The 10,179-nt window shown below is 49.5% G+C and overlaps 1 non-coding gene across 1 annotated transcript; it reads left to right on the plus strand.

Moving 5' to 3' along the window:
• Positions 1 to 2,971: 2,971 nt before the first annotated feature.
• On the plus strand, positions 2,972 to 3,043 carry TRNAG-UCC. The gene has a single exon. It is a non-coding gene; the product is annotated as a tRNA-Gly (tRNA).
• Positions 3,044 to 10,179: the final 7,136 nt, after the last annotated feature.

A 10,179-nucleotide genomic window follows, 5' to 3' on the forward strand; every position in this document is an offset into this window, starting at 1 on the left:
TGAAGATTTGCGTGTCATCTGCCCCCTGTTCCTCCGCCTCCCCCATCTCTCATCCCCAATGATCTGGCCACCTATTTCCTCACGAAAATCAACACAATCAGGTCTGAGTTCCCCAAAGTCACCCCTCCGCCTCTCCCCTCCCCCCCACCAACCCTCTCCCCTACTTTCCCATCCTTCCCTGCAGTATCCTCAGAGGAGATCTCCTCCGTCCTCGCAAGTGCCACCCCCTCCACCTGCACCTCGGACCCCATTCCCTCTCACCTTATTAAAACCATCGCCCCTGCCCTCCTTCCTTCCTTAATTTCTATTTTGAACCACTCAATCTCCAATGGCTCCTTCCCTGCTGCCTTCAAACATGCCCACCTCTCCCCCATCCTAAAAAAACCCACTCTTGACCCCACTTACCCCTCTAGTTATCGCCCTATCTCCCTACTACCCTTCCTTTCCAAAATCCTAGAACAAGTCGTCTACAATCGATGCTTAGAATTCCTTAACTCCCATTCTCTCCTAGACCCCCTCCAATCTGGCTTCCGTCCCCTCCACTCTACCGAGACTGCTCTCTCTAAGGTAACCCATGACCTCCTTCTTGCCAAATCCAATGGCTCCTACTCCATTCTAATCCTCCTTGACCTCTCTGCTGCCTTTGACACTGAAGACCATCCCCTCCTCCTCCATACCTTATCTCACCTTGGCTTCACAGACTCTGTCCTCTCCTGGTTCTCCTGTTGCCTGTCTGGCTGGTCATTCTCGGTCTCCTTCGCTGGAGCCTCCTCCCCCTCCCATCCTTTAACTGTTGGAGTTCCTCAAGGGTCAGTTCTTGGCCCTCTTCTGTTCTCCATTTACACTCACTCCCTCGGTGAACTCATTTGCTCTCACGGCTTTGACTACCATCTCTACGCAGATGACACGCAGATCTACATCTCCGCCCCGCCCTCGCCCCCTCCCTTCAGGCTCGCATCTCCTCCTGCCTCCAGGACGTCTCCACCTGGATGTCGACCCGCCACCTAAAACTCAACATGAGCAAGACTGAGCTCCTCATCTTCCCTCCCAAACCCAGTCCTCTCCCAGACTTCTCTATCACCGTGGATGGCACGACCATCCTTCCCGTCTCTCAGGCCTGCAATCTCGGTGTCATCCTTGACTCGTCTCTCTCGTTCACCCCACACATCCTATCCGTTACCAAGACCTGCTGGTTTCACCTCTACAATATCGCCAAGATCCGCCCTTTCCTCTCCACCCAAATGGCTACCTTACTGTTACAGGCTCTCGTTATATCCCAGCTAGACTACTGTGTCAGCCTCCTCTCTGACCTCCCTTCCTCCTCTCTTGCCCCGGTCCAGTCTATTCTTCACTCCGCTGCCCGGCTCATCTTCCTGCAGAAACGATCGGGGCCTGTCACTCCCCTTCTTAAACAACTCCAGTGGTTGCCTATCAACCTCTGCTCCAAACAAAAACTTCTCACTCTAGGCTTCAAGGCTCTCCATCACCTTGCCCCTTCCTACCTCTCCTCCCTTCTCTCTTTCTACCACCCACCCCGCACACTCCGCTTCTCTGCCGCCCACCTCCTCACCGTGCCCTGGTCTCGCCTATCCCGCCGTCGACCTCTGTTTCACGTCCTCCCGCGGTCCTGGAACGCCCTCCCTCCTCACCTCCGCCAAACTGATTCTCTTCCCCTCTTCAAAACCCTACTTAAAACTCACCTCCTCCAAGAGACCTTCCCAGACTGAGCTCCTCTTCTCCCTCTACACCCTCTGCTACCCCCCCTTTACCTCTCCGCAGCTAAACCCCCTTTTTCCCCTTTTCCCTCTGCTCCTCCCCCTCTCCCTTCCCATCCCCACAGCACCGTACTCGTCCGCCCAATTGTATATATTTTCATTACACTATTTATTTTGTTAATGAATTGTACATCGTCTTGATTCTATTTAGTTACCATTGTTTTTACGAGATGTTCTTCCCCTTGACTCTATTTATTGCCATTGTTCTTGTCTGTCCATCTCCCCCGATTAGACTGTAAGCCCGTCAAACGGCAGGGACTGTCTCTATCTGTTGCCGACTTGTTCATTCCAAGCGCTTAGTACAGTGCTCTGCACATAGTAAGCGCTCAATAAATACTATTGAAAGAAAAGAAAGAAACCCTCACTCCATCATGGAAAAGCTTTCCTTCATGCCTGACCTGTTTCTGACCCAGTGTCACTGCTCCTCCTCACCATCCCTGAAACCTACCTCTCCCCCTATGACACTGTCTCCCTTGCCGCGCTCTCTAGAGGGGGTCTCATGTTCTTCTACTCCCCTAGACTCACTGCGAATGAGAAGGAGTCGGTTTTCTTCTTGATCCGTAGTATCGCTTTTGCACATTCACCCCTCCCCCACCCCTCTCTTTCCCTTCCTTTGATGCCTATATCTTCCTCTGAAGCCCATATCTTCCGTCTCTACTACTGTTGTCCATCGCCCGGAGACGGGTTCCTTCGGGAATTGTCGCGGCGAGAGGAAGAGAGACGGGGCACAGAAAGGTGGAGTTTTATACAAAATTGATTCCGCAAGGCGAATTGAACACCTGGATTATTTTGGACGTGGAGTATATGATTATTTATGATATTAGATCTACCCTATCAGGAGGAATATACTTACGTGCTTCTCGCATGTGACAAAAAGCCCTGGTACCACCCAGGAGAAATTCACTTATGGTTTGTTTGCATGTGGTGAGGTGGCTAACTCCTACCCACGGGCACTTCCCACTTGGTAGAAACCCATTTATGAGTTACTCACCATTGGTAGCTACCACCCACGAGGGCTCCCCACTTGGGAGGAATCCATTTTTTGTTTTGCACATCCATGATGAGGCAGGTAGCTCCCACCCACGAGCACTACCCACTTGGGAGGAATCTATGCGTTACCCACCCGTGGCGAAGCACCTAGCTTCCAGCCCCATGACCGTTTAAAGGGACACTCATACACTCACGGCTCCTACCTTGCGTTGGTGTTATAGTGGTGAGCATAGCTGCCTTCCAAGCAGTTGACCCAGGTTCGATTCCCGGCCAACGCAGTGTGTTAATTTTGCGAAGCAGCGTGGCTCAGTGGAAAGAGCACGGGCTTTGGAGTCAGAGGTCATGGCTTCAAATCCCAGCTCTGCCACTTGTCAGCTGTGTGACTGTGGGCAAGTCACTTAACTTCTCTGTGCCTCAGTTACCTCATCTGTAAAATGGGGATTGAGACTGTTAACCCCACGTGGGACAACCTGATTACCCTGTGTCTACCCTAGTGCTTAGAACAGTGCTCTGCACATAGTAAGCACTTAACAAATACCAACATTATTACCTTGGTGCAGGCAGAGCGAGGATCCCACGCTCTGGGTAGAGGTGACCCGCAGCTGGCTGCTCCAAGTCTCGATCCGCTACACAGAAGATCAGAGGCCGCAAATGTTTATTACCTGTCCTCCTAGGCCACTCCAATTTCCGGCCTCGGTTTATCCTATCTCCTTCCCTCTTCCATACTTAATTTGATTGGCAAGGGGGCGAGGAATACCTTCTGAATTCCCAGCTTGGGCTGTCAATCTAGCGGTTCTGGTTGTGGGAGCAGTATCTCACCACACTTTCGAGTTCCACCTTGCGAGCTCTGGAAGTCACAAGGAAGCATCTGACCTGAGATGGTGGGTACTCCGGATTCACCTTGGTTCATCCACCCAATACAGGCACTAGTCACAGTCATCTACCACACCTCCTCCGCCCCCCCGGGCCCCTCCTCAAAATTTCTGAATCATTCTGATCCCTTTCTCACATTCTTTCTTTCTCCATCCCTACATTGATCCTTGGGAACTTCAATATCCATGTGGATGTCTCCAGTGTCCACCGTCCACCTCCTCTCACTCCCCATCCTAATGACCTCCTGCTCCAACCCACCTCACTCACTCACCAATTTGGGCACATACTTGATCATCTCTTGTCACAGCTTCTCCAAGAAAACTTCTCTGACTTAAACCCCCTCTCCTCTTCTCCCCACTCCCTTCCGGATCACCCTGACTTGCTCCCTTCTTTCTTCCTCCCTCCCAGTCCCACAGCTCAGACACATTTGTTTGTTTATTGGTTTGTTTTCGTTTGTATGGTTGTCTATTGATGTCGGTCTCCCTTGCTAGATTGTGAGCTCGTTGTGGGCAGGAAATGACACACATGCATTTGTATTTACATACTCTCTCCCTCTATAATATATATGCATTTTACACACACACACACACCCCCACACCCCCCCACACACACCCACACAGCCCCCCAATTTAGAAAGCAGTGAAATATAATCTCAAACAGTACAAAGCAGCGATCCTCTGTTAGAAGGCCACAGAAGCCAGCTGCAGTGAGAAGTGTCTCCTGCATAAGCCAAGCTCTATAAAGACTGATATACCCTGTATTTTGGGGAAAGCCATGGGCATAACAAGTGTCAGTCCTGCATCAACCTTTTTAAACCACACTAAAAGATCTTGCCTCTCTGTCAATGAAGGACAAATGTACAGCTTGATACTACCATTATCTGTGAATCCTCTTCCAACCCCAACCCCCAAATCCCACTGTAGTTCTCTTTCTCTGGGTCTCCCACTCACAGCCCATCATGGAAGCTTCGGGCAAAAGCAAGGGACAAATTAGGAACAAACAAATACCTCATTTCTCCTTTTACTATTCTCATCAATGGAGTAGTGGATAGAGAACGGGCCCGGGAGTCAGAAGGTCATGGGTTCTAATCCTAGGTTCCACCACTTACCTGCTGTGTGGCCTTGGGCAAGTCACTTCACTTCTCTGTGCCTCAGTTACCTCCTCTGTAAAATGGGGGTGAGGACTCTGTGCCCTATGCTGGACAGGGACCGTGTCCAACCTTCTTTGCTTGTTTCCACACCACCACTTAGTACGGCACATAGTACGGCACAAATACCATTATTATTGTTATTATCTTAATCATTATCATCAAATGTTGTCAGGCGGTCTCCAATTCATAGCGATTCTGTGGATGCATTGTCTCCAGAACAATCCTATTTTCTGCCACCATCTGTAACCTTGCTAACAGTTCTTCCACTATCACTGCTATGGTTTCTGTTTATCTTGGACAGAAGGTCTGCCTCTTCCACATTTCCTCTGGACTTTTCCTTCTCCAGAGAATTAATCCTCCTGATGATGTATCCAAAATATACTAATCTGAGTCATTTTGGCCTTCCAAAGACCACAATGGCTTAATTTGTACCAGAATCCATTTGCTTGTTTGTTTTGGCAGCCCACGGTAATTCACAAAAGCCTTCTCCAACCACACGATTTCAAAAGAATCGATGTTCTTTCTATCCTGTTTGTTTCACTGTCCAGCTTTTGGATCCATACACTGTCCCTGAAACCCCACAGAATTGACAGTTTGTATTTTTGTGGCAATCCAAACATTTCATCAAGCAAATTTCATGATTTCTTTTCAGGCTCTTCAAAGCAAATCTGCCCTAACATTGATCTTTGGCTCATTTCTTGACCACCAGTTCTTTTGTTATTGATTCGCCATCCCAGAAGAGAAAAAAAATCAACAATTTCAATCTTCTCTCCATCCCTATAAATGTGTTAAAACTTCCAGTTGTCAAATGCAGGCCCATCTTTTTGGTCTGCTCCTTAACTCTTAATGATAACCCCTTCAAATCTTCTTCACTTTCTGCCAGTAGGGTAACCTCAGCACAACCAAGGTTGTTCTTCTTCATATTCCTTCCTCCAATCTTTATTCCCCATTCGTTTTCATCCAGTACAGCTTCTCTCATTGTGCTTTCAGTTTCCCGGTACTGAATGCCACTGGGCCAGTGCCACAACAGGGCCAGTTGTGGAAACTTAAAAGATGTGGGGGTGAATTTCACCTGTGTTGCTCTGAAGTCCATTCCCTCTCCATCAACTTCCATTCGACCTCGTTGCCAAGGGAAGGGGACCCTCCAGCTAGTAAATCTGCCTTCTGGTTCTGGGAGTGAGCCAGTGTCATGACTTCTTGTTGCAGGAACAGGGGGATTTTAAGTGTGGGATGAAAATGTAGATTTACAGAAGGCTAAGACTCAGTGAAGGGAAATACCCAGGTAACTGAAGAAACAAGAGTGACACTCTAACCTGCATTTTTCAGTTCTTCCTTGTCTCCTCTAGATACTCCTAAATCCATCAGAGTAATCCATTTATAGCTTCATAGGCCACTGCCCTTACATTTTTAGCTCAAGTCTTGAATTTGACCTCTGTGCATGATCATCAAGATTACACAGGTTTTCTCAAGTATTGAAAAAATGAAGCCCACATCTCCCAGCTGAGATGTTTGTAATAGCAACCATTACTTGGGAAGCTGGGAAACCAATGTGCACTTAATCCCCTATGAAGTCCTAGGGCTAAGGCCGCTTTCTGGCCAAGACCCCAGCCTGCCTAGCTTCAGTCAAGAGCCAGGTCTTTATCTCTCTCTCTCTCTCCCTCTCTTCCTCTCCCTCTCCCTCTCTCTCTCTCTATCTATCTATCTATCTATCTATCTATCTATCTATCTATCTACCTACCTATCACATTAGAACAGTGCTCTGCACATAGTAAGCGCTTACCAAATACCAATATTATCATTATCATTATTGTTACTAATTATTTTCCAGAGCTTGTTCTTTGGGGCGCCCAAAACCACTGTCCAGGAAAAAGTATCCTAAGTATATTTTAAACCCAATGGATTTAGTGATTACAAAAGTCTACCCTTTTTCCAGTACTGGATAAAACGTGAGCTATCTGAAAGGAACTTCAAAAATGTATTCGTGTTTCAGAAATCCGAACAGTGGTAGTGTTGAATGAGTTGGAAAAATAACATTCTGTTAGGACTCTTGATAATCCCGTGGTATTTGTGTATTATGTCAAATTTTTAGTGGGCATAGTTGAAAATGTGATGGACTTGTTAAGGATTCTGAAATAGAAAATATATATTCTCTTTAATTAACGGATTTGTGTAGTTGTGCACTGTTGTCTTTTCTGTAGAAAACTGATGCAAAACTTTTAGATGGCTAGAGAATGAAAAATGGCTACCATTTAAATTACAACTTTGGTCAGACTAGTTTGAGGCAAAGTAATAATACCTGCAAAATTGTTTTGGCAGTCATCACAAATTGAGTTGTCATTGTCATTGTCGTACCCTAGAAAAAAAGTGCTCCCCTGAAAATCTGTTAGAGGAAAAGGTCATCAGCTAGCTGAGAAGAAGATATAGAATTTGAGGTCAAATTTCTTAGTTTACCTAAATGTGAAGATCTATCAAATCTGTACAGTACTTCCGAAAATGCTTCTTTTTGGAAGAGTGATTGCTATTTTTTTCCTCTAGGAAAGAGTTGATCAGACATATTTTGAGATCTAATTTGGAGCAGGAAATAAGCAGCTTCCATCAAAAAATAAATTATATGTTTTGGGGAAAAGATATGGCTTCTAAAACCTTGTGTCTCCCCCAACCTCCCTTCCCCCACTCCACCCGAAGCAGCCTTTTTTGGGAAGCCCTCACTCCCTTTTCCCTGTGAGGTGATTCATCTCCCCAGCCCCGGAGCAACGATAATAATAATGTTGGTATGTGCAGAGGCACTGTTCTCAGCGCTGGGGGCAGATACTGGGTCATCAGGTTGTCCCATGTGAGGCTCACAGTCTTAATCCCCATTTTACAGATGAGGGAACTGAGGCACAGATAAATTAAAGTGACTTGCCCACAGTCACACAGCTGACAAGTGGCAGAGTCGAGATTCGAACCCATGACGTCTGACTCCCAAGACCGTGCTCTTTCCACTGAGCCACGCTGCTTCTCGACAATAATAATGTTGGTATTTGTTAAGGCACTTACTACGTGCAGAGCACTGTTCTAAGCGCTGGGTGGAGATAGAGGGAAATCAGGTTGTCCCACGTGAGGCTCACAGTCTTAATCCCCATTTTACAGATGAGGTAACTGAAGGGACAGAGAAGTTAAGTGACTTGCCCACAGTCACACCAGCTGACAAGTAGTGGAGGCTGGGATTAGAACCCATGACCTCCGACTCTCCAAGGCCCGTGTTCTTTCCACTGAGCCACACTGCTTGTCAATGGACGATGTCCTTGTTCTCACTGTGTTACCTTACCTTAGCCGCCGCCTTATGGCCCGGGACCCTCCTCAGGGCCCCCTCCGCCGCCTCAGAGACATTTGTGATGAGCTCGCGGGACTCTCCTTGCCGCTAGCCTTTTGACTTTGATTTTGATCAGGTCGACCCTTAGTCAAGTCGACCCCCCGACGCTGGCCATCGCCTGCTTATTAACACTAATTTTATCATGTTACTATATTACTAATTTCGCATGCTACTGTTTATTGTTGTCACTGCTGCCACCTACCTCTCTGGCCTCACCATTTCCTTTCCACCCCCCTCCTCCCCCTGCCCCTCCCAATCCCTCCCCCCTGCCCCTCCCAATCGTCCCCTTCCCCTCTCTTGCCCAGCTCTTTCCCGCTCTCTCCTCTGCCTCCTCCCCGCTCCTCTTCCCCCGCCCTAGAACCCCGCTTTACTAGCGCACCCCTCTTCCCCCTCCCCTACTCTCCCCCCCACCAAACCCTCTCCTCCCACCCTCTCCCCTTCCCTCTTCCCCACTCACGCCCCATCCCAGTCCTCCTGTCCCCCCGCCACCCTCCTCCCCCTCCTCCCCGTCCAGGGCCCCGCCACCCTCCTTCCCATCCAAACCCTCCCCTCCCCCCGCTCTCCCCCTCTCCCCCCCGCCACCCACTGCTACTTTCAAGTTTCGCCTCTGGAACCCCTACTCCATTACAGGTAAACTACCTTTCATCCATGACCCTTCCTTTCCCGCGCTCTCTTCCTCCTCGCCTTTACGGAAACTTGGCTCACTCCCGAAGACACGGTCTCCGCTGCTGCTCTCTCCCCCGGAGGCCTCTCCTTCTCCCACTCCCCCAGACCCACCGGAAAGGGAGGAGGCGTCGGCTTCCTCCTCTCACCCCGTTGCCGTTTCTGCACTATCCCTCCTACCCCTTCCCTCTCCTTCCCCTCCTTCGAAGCCCATATCATTCGCCTCTACCACCCCCTCCAGATACTTGGAGCTGTCATCTACCGGCTTCCTGGTCCCACTTCCGACTTCTTCAACCACCTACACCCCTTTCTCACCTTCCTTCTCTCCTCCTCTCTGCCCACTCTGATCCTCGGAGACTTCAACATCCACATGGATGTACCTGATGACTCCTCTGCCGCCCGCCTGCTAACCCTCCTCAACTCTGCCAACGACCTGCTGCACCATACCTCGCCCACTCACCGACTCGGTCACACCCTCGATCTCGTCATCTCCTACCGCTGCACTACCTCCTCCCTCACCAACTCTGAAATCCCTCTCTCAGACCATAACCTTCTCACCTGCCTCATCTCTCACACTCCCTCCCGCTGCAGATCTTTGCTACTCCCACACAGAGACCTCCGCTCTCTTGATCCCATCCATCTTTCCAAAAGCATCTCTCCCCACCTTGCCCCCCATCCTCTCTTCCCACTCTCGATGATCAGGTCACCGCTCTCAACTCCACCCTCTCTACTCAGCTCAACTCTCTCGCACCCCCCTTTCCCTCCGCCACTCTCGCTCCTCTAACCCACAGCCCTGGGTCACTGCCTCTGTCTGCCTCCTATGCTTCTATGCTCCAACTGCCGAGCGCTGCTGGTGAAAGTCCAAGCACCGAGCCCACCTCATACATTTCAAATTTAGCCTTTCCTGCCTTAACTCTGCCCTCTCCTCCGCCAGGCAAAACTTCTTTTCCTCCCTCATCGACACCCATGCCCGACACCCCTGCCAATTGTTCTGGACCTTTAACTCTCTCCTTAGGCCCTCTGGTCCTTCCCCTCCCCTATCCCTCACCCCCAGTGATCTGGCCACCTACTTCATCACGATAATTAACACAATCAGGTCTAAGCTCCCCAAAGTCACCCCTCCCCACCAGCCTCCCCACCCCCCACCCTCTCCCTACTCTCCCATCCTCCCTTGCAGTATCCTCAGAGGAGATCTCCTCCCTCCTCGCAAGTGTCACCCCCTCCACCTGTGCCTCGGACCCCATTCCCGCTCACCTTATAAAAACCATAGCCCCTGCCCTCCTCCCCTCCTTATCTTCTATCTTTAACCACTCAGTCTCCAATGGCTTCTTTTCCTCTGCCTTCAAACATGCCCATGTCTCCCCATCCTAAAA

This window comes from Ornithorhynchus anatinus, chromosome Y4 (genome assembly GCF_004115215.2).
Source record: "Ornithorhynchus anatinus isolate Pmale09 chromosome Y4, mOrnAna1.pri.v4, whole genome shotgun sequence".
In the NCBI taxonomy this organism is placed as follows: Eukaryota; Metazoa; Chordata; class Mammalia; order Monotremata; family Ornithorhynchidae; genus Ornithorhynchus; species Ornithorhynchus anatinus.